We start from the raw sequence: 13,985 nt of genomic DNA, 5'->3' as shown, positions 1-13,985 counted from the left end.
ATGTGGACAGGAGTTTATCCTCGACCATTACAACTAGAAGCCAGCACGAAGGGTCATTGGAAACGGCTTAGGATTGTTAGGAACATGCACATCACAGGCTTTGTTCTTATTTATATTACTATGCTGATCTCCATTAAAAAAACAACCTCAAGATAACGTATTTTAACAGGACATGGTGATGTTAAAACTATTAATGAAATAGTAGCTACGACTAGAACACCGGCAAGACTCGATATTCCGTATGCGTGTGAGTTGATGTCCCTTATTGTATAACTCATGCTGATACTTTATATAACGATGTGGCGGATAAATATCAGAGGCCACAGGACCTGAAGAAGACGGGTGACTTCACTGCCGCAGGAGGGCTACATGGAATTCAACCCAGGAGCGCGATCTGCCAGGTAAACACCCCCTGCTCCATAAATACTGCTCCATACCTCCACTTTCGCCTGAAACACACAAGAATTTACATTTACAGCATTTGGCAGAAGCCCTTATGCAGAGCGACGTACATAAGTGCGTAAATCTCTCTCATTGGATACATTAATGCTGGTTCACTAAGTTACATACTTAAGATACCATGAGTTTAAAACATTGTTCAACTGACTGAATTAGAAAGTGGAAAGGACCCAAAACAACACGAGTTCCGGGGTTCACTGTAGAAATAAATAACAGGGGACACCACAGGCATGGTGCTGATTTACAAAGTGGTGGGAAGAAAGATTCTTTGAATGACCGAATGAACTATAAACCAAGCGAATTTTGATCGAACGCATTTCTGAAGTGTTTTAACTGGTATGCATTCAGTGGTTTTTGTATCAAAGCATTTCAGTTTAAATATTGTTTCAATTCACAGTTCACGGTTAAATGTAACCCGCGGTCACGCACTGCGGTCAAGCCATCTGCACGTGAGAAATGCCCGGGCGGTCTGCTCTATGGACTACGCGTTTGCATAAGTATTACGGTCTACGGTAGCTCATTTGCCAGGGGGCGTCGAAAATGCCGTTTGATCTACCGGAAAAATCATGAGATCATGTACTGAGGTCATTAGCACTTGGAAAACAGCTAATTCACGCTATCTGCTATTTGGAATATGCGTGCGCATGCGCGAATGCAATTGCGGTTCAGTGTATCATTAAAATCTTTAAGGTGTTGGCATATTTTCTGCTGACTGCAAACGAAAACTATTTCATCATATTAAAAGTAATAAAGCCTATCCGAAACTATTAGGACTGAGTCTATATAATGCTGATTGCAGAGAAAGGAACGTGATATTATGGTAAATTAAAATATATATTCAATGTCTATTAAATAACACTAGGCTAAATCACAAAAACTCTCAAAGATTAAGTAATACAGGATTTAATTAAGTAATTAAGTCATACCCCAAGACCCAACTTTCACTATCAGTGTTGTGTATTTGGTTAATGTTGATCTAATTACATTCCCCATAATGCACTGTTTTATAGTATGTTTCTGGAGTTCTGAGAGGAAAGAGAGAAGAATTAATGGAGCAGAAAAACTACAGGTGCACATGATCCAAGCTTAACAGCTTAGTCTCTTATTTCTGCATATTCTGTGAAGAAAAAACCTAAAACACAGTGCTCTTGTTGCAAACTTGCAGGAACAACAACAAACCTGGATGTTTTAGAAAAAAGTGGGACAAATAACAATGATTTTATTGACTACTGACAGCTTCTAAATAACAGTATTGTAGTAGTCTTTGGTAACAAGACTCCTTTTTATGAGTGTCAGCAATGTAGTTTGTACAAAGAATATTTTAAGTATTTTGTAACAGCTAATGCAATTTCTGAAGATGGTACCAAACCTTTTTGAGTGTCATGTGCCCGACGACATACACTCTGCTAAGAAAAAACTAACTAAAATAGATTAAGAATAAAACAATGAAGAGACTCTTCTGACCTGGATGAGAAGGAGCAAACGTCTGTATTGCAATCAATCTGCCAATAAATTTATTGAGCTTAACGAAAATACAAACAGCCTGATGCAATCAACTCATACACATGTACTTGGTCTAAAATCCCCAGGAAAATCCCCATCATATATACCCTGATGCCTCTGGGCACCTCCTCTTTTAATTTACATTGCCTGAAAGTTGTAAATTAACATTACATTGCCCATTATTTCTCAGAGTTGTACCAGAAGCCCCTCCTATTCACTTAAATGCGCCTCTTCTCATACGCCTCTTCTGTGACCTAATATCCTGTTTTCTGAAATCCCCTTATTTCCAGGAATTTATTTATTTACCTTTATTTTACCAGAAAGTCTCATTGAGATCAAAAATCTCTTTTACAAGAGAGACCTGGCCAAGGTAGCAGCCATACATAAACACAACATAGTAAAAACATACATACATACATACATACATACATACATACAATCATACAAATACAAGGACTTCTCAAGAAAAACAACTACATGTCTCCTTTACCACATTTTGTATGATGGTCTTAAATGTATTTATTGATATACACGTTTCTAATTTAAGATCTTTTTGCAAGTTATTTCATGCCCATGGTGCATAGTATAAAAATGCAGTTTTCCCCAAATCTGTCCAAACCCTGGGTACATTAAAAAGCAACCACTTGGAAGAGCGTAGCTGATAACTAGCAGAATTGAGACAGAGGAGGGTACAGAGGTAAGCTGGAAGTTTACCTAGCATGGCTTTATATATAAAAATATACCAATGCTGTTTTCTGCGAGTGGTCAGTGATGTCCAACCCACCAGATCATAAAGAATACAATGGTGAGTAAGGGACTTTGCATTTGTAATAAAGCGTAGAGATGAATGATACACTGAATCAAGGCTCCATAAGATGGAGGAGGCTGCGTGCATATATAATATGTCACCATAATCAATCACAGACAGAAAAGTAGCTTCCACAAGTTTTTTTGGCATTAAATGTAAAACTAGATTTATTTCTAAAATAAAAGCCAATCTTTATTTTGAGCTTCTTAACTAAATTAGCAATATGTACATTAAATAAAAGTTTGTCGTCTATCCATATACCCAAGTACTTGTACGTGGGTACCCTTTCAATGGAATTACCATCAAACTTAAAAATGCTAAGATCATCAAGCAGCTGTGGGCGAGTTTTTGAAAAGACCATGTACTTAGGTTTCTTAGGATTTAAGACCAATTTTAAATTGAACAGAGCAGTTTGTAATGATTAAAATGCAGTCTGAAGCTCTTGCACAGCCTGTGCTATGGAAGGAGCATATGTATAAATGACAGTGTCATCAGCATAAAAGTGTACTTTTGTTTCAGCGTCCTTACCTAAATCATTTATAAAAATAGAGAACAGAATAGGTCCCAAAATAGACCCCTGAGGGACCCCTTTACATATCCCAAGAAACTCAGATTTATGGCCCTCTGCATAGACACACTGAATTCTATCTACAAAATAGTTTCTAAACCATTTAACAGCATTAGGACTGAAACCCACATCCCTAACAATTTATGATCTACGGAATCAAACGCTTTTGATAGATCTACAAATAAAGCAGCGCAATGTTGTTTTATATCCAAGGCACAAATAGGATAATTTATTACCACCATAGCAGCAGTAATAGTACTGTGGCCAGTTCTAAAACCAGATTGAAAATTGTTTAAAATATTATTATCAAGTAAGAACTGTTTGACCTGTAAATTTACCTGCGATTCAAAGATCTTAGCCAGGATTGAGAGTTTGATAATCGGATGGTAATTGTTTAGCTCTGAGGAATCCCCACCTTTAAATAAGGGGAGAACATAAGCAGCTTTCCAGATTTGGGGTATTGAATTGGACATAAGACTCAAATTAAAAATGTGAGTAATAGGCTCAGCACTAACATCTACTTCCACCTTCAGGAGATAAGGATCCAGATTGTCAGGACCTGCAGATTTTTTTCTGGTCAATGCCTTTCAGAGCTTCACTAACTTGCACAACTGAAATAGTTTTAAAATCAAACAAATCCAGATTACTATCAGTTGCAGTGGTGGCAGAACATGGGACAGGTGCATTTACATTTGAACTGTCAAATGCAGACCCAGCACAGATAGTGTTTATTTAACTGACTGATCATAGCAACTTTATCCCTTATTTCATCTGAGCCAACCAGAATGTGTTCAGGGAGGCTTGAAGCAACATGTGTACCTGTTAATAGAATTGCCTACTGTTCAGTATTAAGACTCTGTGTGAGTTCTCTATCTCTCTACTGCAGCTTAGTCTCAGGCTATTCCGAGTTGATGTCACAATCCCATGGCATCAATGTTTTTTCTCTCTTGTTTTTGTATAGTTGTCTCCCTTTTGGGGACTTTTTTCTTCTTTTTTCTCTTCAGAGTGTGTTTATGTTCATGGGTCTGTGTGTGTGTGTGTGTATGTGGGGGGGATGTGTGTTGGGGGGGTCCTGGCCATTTGGTACTATTCATGTGCACTTAAATGAGTAGTGTTAAGTCGAATTCCGGTAATCCTGGTGTAGGCCCATCTGTTCGTTTCATTAGCTGGAATATACGTGGCATGAGTAGCCCATCTAAACATGGTAAAGTTTTTAGCCATTTGAAACGGCTTAATTCCGACATAGTGTTTTTGCAAGAAACTCATCTCAGATCTAAAGATCATTGTAGGCTGCAGGCTTCTTGGATAGGGCATGTCTTTCATTCTAACCTCAACTCTAAATCAAGAGGAGTTACTGTCAGTAAAAATATTCAGTTTCTACCTACCGATGTTATTGCTGATAGAAATGGCAGATACCTTATGGTTGTAGGCATGTTAATGCAAACAAAGGTGCTGCTGGTAAATGTCTATGCACGCAATTTTGATGATGTTGAATTCGCCAACAGATTACTTAGTAACATACCTCATTTTAATTCTCATTTGTTGATTTTTGGAGGTGATTTGAATTGTGTACTTGACCCAGTGCTAGATAGATCTAGTTCATGACCAATATCTCAGTCAGCTATGTCAAAATCTTTTTCTGACTGAATCCTTTTCTTTTCTTTATTAATCAGAATGGGTTGGTTGACCCTTGGAGAGTTCGTAATCCTTTAATTATAAAAATCTCCTTTTTTTCTCAGGTTCACCAATCATACTCAAGAATAGATTATTTCTTCATAGATACTGTAACAGCTTGAACTCGTCTGTTGCTGCCGTTGATTATTCAAGTATTTTAATATCAGATCATGCACCACTATTTCTGGATATTCAGCTGTCCACAGAGAGATCTACTCCCCCCCTTTAGAGATTTAATTCTCTATTGTTGGCAGATAACAAATGTGAATTTCTGGCTAATTCTATTGATGAGTTTCTCCTGTTTAATCAGAACGAACTTACATCATCATCTTTACTTTGGGAGTTACTTAAGGCTTTCCTTAGGGGGCAGATTATTTCATACTCCTCTCATTATAATAAAAAACATAAGGCCAAGCTTACAGAACTCACTTCTGCTATTGGTATCCTTGACCAAGAGTGTGCATCCAATCCCTCCCCAGAACTGTTTAAGAAACGTCTTAACCTTAAGACAGAATTTGATCTTGTCTCCACTAGGGAAGTAGAGCGATTGTTATTGCAGACACACGGCACTTACTATGAACATGGGGATAAAGCGAATCGACTATTGGCTCACCAATTGAAACGTCAATCCGCCTCACGTTTGATACCTAAAATTAATAATAATGTTAATGTAATTGTTACAGACCCAGTAGAAATTAATGCCACGTTCAAATCGTTTTATACCTCTTTGTAAAAATCTGAATTTCCGTCTGATACTGCTATTATGAATCAGTTTTTAGACAACCTTAAAAACCCAACCATTGATTCTGACCGTGTACAGTACAAGAACTAGATGCCCCACTCTCCCTTGAAGAAATAAAATTCTCGATTAAAGCGATGCAGTCCAATAAAGCCCCGGGACCTGATAGGTATCCTATTGAGTTTTTCAAAAAATTTGTTAATAAATTAGCACCTCTACTTCTGTCAGTATTTAATGAATCCTTGGAAAATGGTTTGCTCCCAACTACTATGACCCAAGCTTCGATAGCTCTTCTTTTGAAGAGTGACAAAGATCCAAAAAAAATTCCGATTTATAAAACCGTGCATACGCAAACCTGTAAGCAATGTTCCCGCAGATGTGCGTACGTGAACCAGCCTCATATCGCGCCCTGTACACGCCTATTTTTACACGCACATTACACGCTCCACAACTGCGCGGGCACGAGAGTGGACCTCATTATAATGAGTTTCCTCTGCGCTCTGCGTGTTTAAAAATGGTGTGAGGAGCCAGCGTCTCAGGGGGTAGCCACTGTCACCTGCAGGTTATAATCATATTAAAAGCAACATTGTTATAATTATGTTAAAAACAAAATTGTTACAGTTGCTACTTTTTAATATTGTTAAACTCACCAAGAAGCCAGCCATCACGTACTGCGCCTGCATTTAGTCTGTTCCCTACACTGTTATCAAGATAAAGGAATCATGTGTTGAACCAGGCCAGCGTTCAGGCCAGCCACAATGTTTGTGAGGGTCGTGTTGGAGTCACATATGATTTGCACATTAATAGAATGCACATGCTTTCTATTAACATAAGCAAATTCTTTTTCAGATGGTGCCCTTATAGCAACATGAGCGCAGTCAATTGCGCCGATTACATTTGGGAAACCAGACATTGCTGCAAATTGCATTTTAATTGATTGCATCCCGCACAGTGTAGGGGAACCTGACGTATCGACTACCCATATTAGGTATACCATTCAAAACGACAGATATTATGGCACTCACGGACGGCTGTGATATACATTACCAGACCTATAGGGTGAGATGATAGATTCCAATAGAATTATTTCATATACAAAAAGGCAAAGTTGAGGATTACTTATATTTTTTTAATATAAATAATTTACCTGTCTGCCAATTCCCGCTGGAAACAGCCGGTTGCCAAGAACCCCAGAGTGGTGAGGACTTGTATTTGGACTGGGATGGCATGGTTCCGGCGTGTTGCCCTCTTTAATACTGGACCCAATTCAGCACATAGATCCAAGAGCACAGCTCTAGGGAATCTAAATCGGCATATTAGCCAGTCATCATCATGGTCCCTGAAAACTCGTTCTCTCCTTATTCTGCCATTGGCGTAATCCTCCAACAGTGCCAGCAGTGCCATCATGAAGCATTACATACCCGGGTCACCGGATGTATATGTTTCTAGCAATTAGACTGATCATTAACACCTTGACAACATCACAGAATTAATTAGTGGGGTTAGAATTTAAGACAAAAATGTTATAGTGAACACATGCTTCTTCATGACGGCTTTGTAATGAACACCGTAATAGTTAGGACCGATGATGAGTAGCGATTGTGTTTCATGACTGTATTTGCAGACTTTGGCATTTTATGATATATGTATATTAAGTAAAATATTTCGTTTTTACACCATGTTCTGCAGTTCTTTGAACTGCAGAACTTTGAACTTTGAGCACGTCTCAAAGTTTGCTTAAAGGTGCGCACATTTTCCGTCAAGTTTGTTTTTTATAGATCACAACCTTTGCATGGGAACTGGCGTACGTACGTTTCCAGCCCCGTTTTGTGCGTAAGCACGCTTTAAAATTAGACCCCTGGCCTTTGGATTCCACCTGTGGAGGCAACTTCAGCCATTTACAGACCCGGCATGTTAGAGCAAAGATAGGCCCCTTAGGATCTGGCCTAACTGACTGCTTGTGTAAATCTTTGAGGACATCATGCCCAACTATTTGGTCATTTGCCTCATTTCCTGTTCCTGCAGAGAATGCCACTTTGTTTCCTGTTTCTCTGCTCCTGTCTGGTGGAGGATGATAACCCCATATCCTGCTACATTAGGGATGTTGCTGTACTTCCTTTTCTGGCTGAGGATGTTGCTTCTGGTTTTCTGGAAGACACCACTCATCAATTGTTCTGCATTACCCTTTTTATCCAACCTCAATGAAGGTGCAGCTCTGCTTTCTGTCCTGGCTGAGGCCGCCTTTCAAATTTCTAGTGCATGAAAATTTCATTGGCCCAGGCTCTCAGTGACGTCACTTATGGGTTGGTGGCCATCTTAGATTTTCACTTCTGGGGTGGTGGCCATTTTATGTGACCAGGCACTATATAGGCACACTGCCTATACATGGTTCTTTGCCAGATGGTCTTCCCAGTCTGCATAGACTTAAGTCATACTGCCACTGTTCCAGTTCCTGCTCTGCCTGATTTTGTATCTGCCTGTTTCTGGACTCTGATTCTGCCTGCTGTATGACACGCTGCCTGGTTTGACCCTTTTTGTTCCCTGTTGCTGATCTCTGCCTGCCTAGCATTGCTCTGTATGCCCGTGTACTGGATTATTGGACTGCTTATTTACTCTGTTTTTTTCCTGCCCTGCATTACTCTGTTGCCTGTGCTCTGGATTATTGGAATGTTTATTCACTCTGTTTTCTGCCTACCCTGCATTACCCCGTTTTGGATATTTGAACTGTTTTCATGATGCTAGCTGTAGCTCTCCCTGCATTGCTCTGCTCACCAAAATATCGGATTACTGGACTGTCTATGATTTTGACGTACTGTTTATCCTGCCTAGTCTTTTTTCTCTGTGACATTAATTTCTGGACTGTTTGTCACTACCTTGATTCCCGCCTAACTATCCTAAGACTTCTCTCTGTTTCAGGGTTAGGGTTAGGGTTAGGGTGACAACTTCTGTCAACTTCTCAGAAGTGACAACTTCTCTACTATTAGTATAATGACAACTTCTGACAACTTCTCTCTGTTTCAACCTTCTTAATTAGTAAAAATTAATTCTTTTCCAGTTTAATAATGATTCTCTCAATTCTCTTAGTAGTTAATAGTATTTGGTATTTTGTTCCATATGTTGTGTACTTTTGGACCATTCTGCTTGCTTGTATGTGTCATCTTCATCTTGTACATATACTTGCAGGGCCACACGTACCCTAATTAATGCTTGTACTTTAGGGTCGTTATATGTTTGCAGCTGATGATTCATTTCTGGTCAAGTGGTTTCTGGACAAGGCTGGTTGTCCAGCCTCCTATTTCTTAACCATTCACAGTGCTCATTTTCTTTAATATGGGGTGATTATTAACTCTTCTGCTGTTAAGATGGTTGATGTCTTTACACAAACTTCTGTACCTATTTTTTGGCTGGGGACGTAGCTCAGCTCTCTTGGATGTAGACTCAGGCCTTCTGTAGTAAAGGTCACTAATGATCTCCTGATGGCTGCTGATGCTGGACTCTTAACCATTCTTGTCCTGTTAGATTTGAGTGCAGGATTTAATACTGTTTTGCACAGTATTTTATTAAACCGTTTAGCTGCTGTGGCATTACTGGTACACCACTGACTTGGTTAACTTCATACCTCTCTGACCGTATTCAGTTTTTTCAATAAAACATTTCCATTCTCAGTCGTTCCCTGTCAGCAGTTGTGTCCTCCAAGATTCTGTCTTAGGCCCTCTTCTGTTCTTAATGTATCTTCACCCTCTAGGTAAACTTTTTAGGAAATTTGTTATATATTTCAATTGTTATGCAGATGACACACAACTTTATATGTCCACAAAACCTGACTCTGCTCTCCTGCCCTCCTGCCTCATCAACTGTTTAAATTAAATAAATGCTTGGATTTTCTCTAACTTTCTCAAACTTAACAGTAATAAGACTGAGGTTCTTCTTGTAGGTTCTAAAGCTCTGTCCAGGTCCACCTGTCTCTAACTTGATGGTTCATCAGTTTCTCCCTCTGCCTAGGTTAGAAACTTGGGGTTCATCTTTAATATTAGTCTGTCCTTTGAGTCACATATTAACAGCATTAATCCCCACAAACTGCTGCCATTCTTACACATGCTCTGGTTACCTCCTGCATCAATTACTGTAATTCACTTTCATCTGGCTTACCATAAAAGCATCTTCAAAAACATAAATTTGTTCAGAACTTTTGTTCAGAGCTGTCTGTATCATAACCCAAACTCCCATCATGTATTACTTTACCCCTTCCCTTCAGAAACTTCACTGGCTCTCTATTGAACACTGTATCGATTTTAAGATTTTTCTTCTCACCTTTAAAGCACTTCATAATCTTGCTCCACTATTCCTCTCAGATCTTTTACAGTTCTACACTTCTACGTCACACACACTCCACTCTTTCTCATCAAGGATCCTCATTAAACCCACTGCCCATTTAAACACCATATTTACTGAAGCATTTAGTCACACCACTCCTCGTCTCTGGAATTCTCTCCCGGATAACATCCATAACACATTTATTCAGAAGTACTTATTCCATGTGATCTTAGGCTGCACTTAAATGTCCTCATGGTTAAATGTTCGAAATTTTTTTTTATATTGTTTGAATTTGACTACACTAGAAAGGTACCTATAAATAAAATATTATTTTATTTTTTATTTTGTTTTTATTATTATTATTATTATTATTATTATTATTATTATTATTATTATTATTATTATCTTCTACATGAAAAGCTGGCTTTTTTATGATGTAATAATAATAATAAGTGGAAGAAGAAAAAGAAGAAACAGCAGAACAGTATGTTGGCTTTGTACAAGCCACCATAATTAGTATGTGAGATTACTATTGATCTGATAGCACTGCTTTGATAGTGCTTAATAATTTCAACCTTCCCTCTGACAAGCTTTACCCTTTTTGCCTCCTGACCTCTGTATTCCTTCTCCTCTATGTTCAACAGCTGCCTCCCCACACATAAGGGCAGAAATGTCCTGGATCTGGTTTTCATCTGTCCTTCCCCAACTATACACATGACTGCTACCCCACTTCACATATCTGATCATCACCTGGTATACTTCACTATCACTCTCACTATCATACCCTATCATACCCTCTTACCCAATGTAACTTTTAATGTAATACTTTTTTATGGCATTTTTTATGAAAGTGCTATACAAATAAATTTTGATTGATTGATTGAACCTCCACTCTATCTCCCCTTCCACTGTAGCTTTTAGCACTCGATCATCTCTTCCTGATCCTGACTCCTTCTTTCCCCTACCCTTGGAGTTAGCCACAGACACTTTCCTCTCTTTCCTCAACCATGGGGTTTCTCTGTTTTCTGTATGTTAAACCCAGGAAGACCTCTGCTCCTTGGCTGTCAGATATTTCGCACAGCAATAAAAGAAAACTAAGATCAGCAAAGATAAAGTAGAAGAAATGACAACTTGATGCAGATCTCGGATCTTACTGTATGATCGTGGTCAAATTCCATTGACCCTTAACTTATGCCAAGACTTCCTACAAGATTCACTCTGCTTTTCTGCTCAGTGGTGGATAATGCTTGCCTCTGTTTCTCTGCGGTGGATGTAGCTTGGGACACTTTAGCCTTGCCTTCCTGTTGCTCCAGAACAATATTTCAGGTTTTTTGTTATTAAATCAAGTTTTTGTTATTAGACAGATGTAGCAGGTGTGCTTCTAGAACAGTATTTTGTGATTCCAATTGCCATGACCATATTCGGATTTCCTGTGTGCATCTGGCAACCATGCTGATTTAAGGAGTTAACACTTAGCTCTTTCCAGTCTGCACGTGAGTACACAGCATGTTGTGCATTGCTGCCACATGCTGCTTTATTTGCTGCAATTTTGACTTAAGTTCGAAAATATGCCCACGTATGCAAGATTCAATAGATTTATTTATTGATAGATTCAATAAATGAGGAGGGGATGGCAAGTAATTTGGTGTAGTGAGTTTATTGCACCATGGAAACTACTGCATTGATTGATTGATTGATGGGTGGGAGAACAAATGTGGCACGCTAACTTACAAGAAAGAAAGGTGGAGACAGACAAGACAGACACAAATGATGCAGACCCAGCTTAAAGTGAAATGCTGTCGAATTCTTCTGAAACAAACTTATTTACAAGACCACATTGCCTTTAAAGTGCAAGAAAGACAACAGTGTAAGCTATGTTTCCCCAAAATGACAAACCTGGCAGCTTTTGTATAATAATAATATACTTATATAATATACTTATAATAAGTATATTATTATAATATATATAATATATAAGTATATATTTTAAGTTTATGTAATTGTTGTACTGTTGCGTTGCATCAGTGGGAAACATTGCTAATGTTGGTTAGCACCAGGGTTGAAAATTAATGGGGACGTTTTGATTTGTCACTGCAGAAATCACTGGAGTTGTTCAATGTGGGAGCTGAATCTGCATTTGTAATTTCTGTATGATTATGGTAAATGATAAACAGGAGAAACTTTAAAACTCACAAACTCAAATCGTGAACTGCTACTGAAATAATGTTTTTTTATAATCTGCAAAAGTCAGTAAACAAATTAATAAATGTTTCTTTTTTTTTTGTTTTATCAGTAGCCAAAATTAGTTAGTTTTTCTAAGTAGTTTAAAATGTTAATGATATCCTATTAAAATTTCCACCTGCTTAAATGTAAGTACAGTAGGTATTAATTTTTATTGCACTTTAATTTGTAAAGTTGTTTCTTCAATTAAAAACAACCAGTTTGAGATTTACTGTATATCCCCTTATCTTTTTTGAACTACACTAGAAACCCCACCCACCCCACCCCCACTGTTAAAAAAGTTAATCAGACAATTTTACTCTTACTTGAGTAGATTTTTAGACCAGTAACTTTACTTGTACTTAAATAAAATTTAATTGAAGTAACAGTGGGGGCACGGTGGCTTAGTGGTTAGCACGTTGGCCTCACACCTCCAGGGTTGGGGGTTCGATTCCCGCCTCCACCTTGTGTGTGTGGAGTTTGCATGTTCTCCCCGTGCCTCGGGGGTTTCCTCCGGGTACTCCGGTTTCCTCCCCCGGTCCAAAGACATGCATGGTAGGTTGATTGGCATCTCTGGAAAATTGTCCCTAGTGTGTGATTGCGTGAGTGAATGAGAGTGTGTGTGCCCTGCGATGGGTTGGCACTCCGTCCAGGGTGTATCCTGCCTTGATGCCCAATGACGCCTGAGATAGGCACAGGCTCCCCGTGACCCGAGGTAGTTCGAATAAGCGGTAGAAAATGAGTGAATGAGTGAGTGAAGTAACAGTACTTTTAATTGAGTCGAAAATTTTATTACTCTTTCCACCTCTGAATAAATATATAAATAAACTGAGGTAGTGCAAGTGGTGTAATAATGCAGTAGTGGTGTAATATGTAGAGTATTATTGCACCTAGTTAGGGGGTTATTGCATGACTCATGATCGGACATGGGATGCATTTGAGCAATTGACTGCTTGGGGAAAGAAGCTATTTTTCAGTCTGTTCATTTTCTGTTATTACTCTGTACCTTTTCCACATAGTAGATGAGAACAGAACAGATGATGTCCAGGGTGTGTGTTCTTTTAAAGTCAGACACTGTAGATGTCATTGATTATGGGCAGTGATGTACCTAAGACACACTCACCTGCCCTTACTACCCGCTGCCGGTCTTTCCTATTCTCTTCCTCTCTTTTTCTTCTGCAGCTGAAGAACCACAACATGCAGCAGTACTGTAGGTCAACAGGTTCTCTATTGCTAAACAGTAGGTTTGGAGGGAGATGTGCATATTTCAGCTTTTTGAAAATATACGGGGAGTACATGCAAACTCCACACACACAAGGTGGAGGTGGGAATCAAACCCCCAACCCTGGAGGTGTGAGGCAAACGTGCTAACCACTAAGCCACCGTGCCCCCATTATGATGCTCTTGTAATATTAAAATAAACCGTGTTTAATTTTTTTGTCGCGCAAAATATGCGTCATAACTGCTGACTTGCAAAATCTGACACACAGAAGCAGACGCATTTTTGGTTTGCTGCAGCCTGCAAGTTAAAATTTTGATGTCATGAATACGAAGAAGACTCAATTAGACACTGAACATTTTATTTGAAAGTAACCTTCAACCCAGTGTCTTTTCTGTTGTTAGTTCATACTGTTCAAAATATTTTTGTTTGCTTGCAGAAATAAAATTTCGTTTACTCGGTAGCAGTTCATTGATTTCAT

The 13,985-nt window shown here is 38.8% G+C and overlaps 1 protein-coding gene across 1 annotated transcript in view; it reads left to right on the top strand.

The window, feature by feature from the left end:
• Positions 1-391: 391 nt before the first annotated feature.
• Positions 392-13,985, top strand: part of LOC132851927 (ankyrin-3-like) — an 82,871-nt gene continuing 69,277 nt past the window's right edge. The window contains exon 1 of the mRNA XM_060878908.1: positions 392-401. The gene's annotated coding sequence lies outside the window, so the exon portion shown is untranslated. The remainder of the gene's footprint in view (positions 402-13,985) is intronic.

Source organism: Tachysurus vachellii, chromosome 10 (genome assembly GCF_030014155.1).
Source record: "Tachysurus vachellii isolate PV-2020 chromosome 10, HZAU_Pvac_v1, whole genome shotgun sequence".
NCBI lineage: Eukaryota > Metazoa > Chordata > Actinopteri > Siluriformes > Bagridae > Tachysurus > Tachysurus vachellii.
The sequence above is the reverse complement of the archived record's forward strand: the minus strand, read 5'-3'. Positions and strand labels throughout refer to the sequence as shown.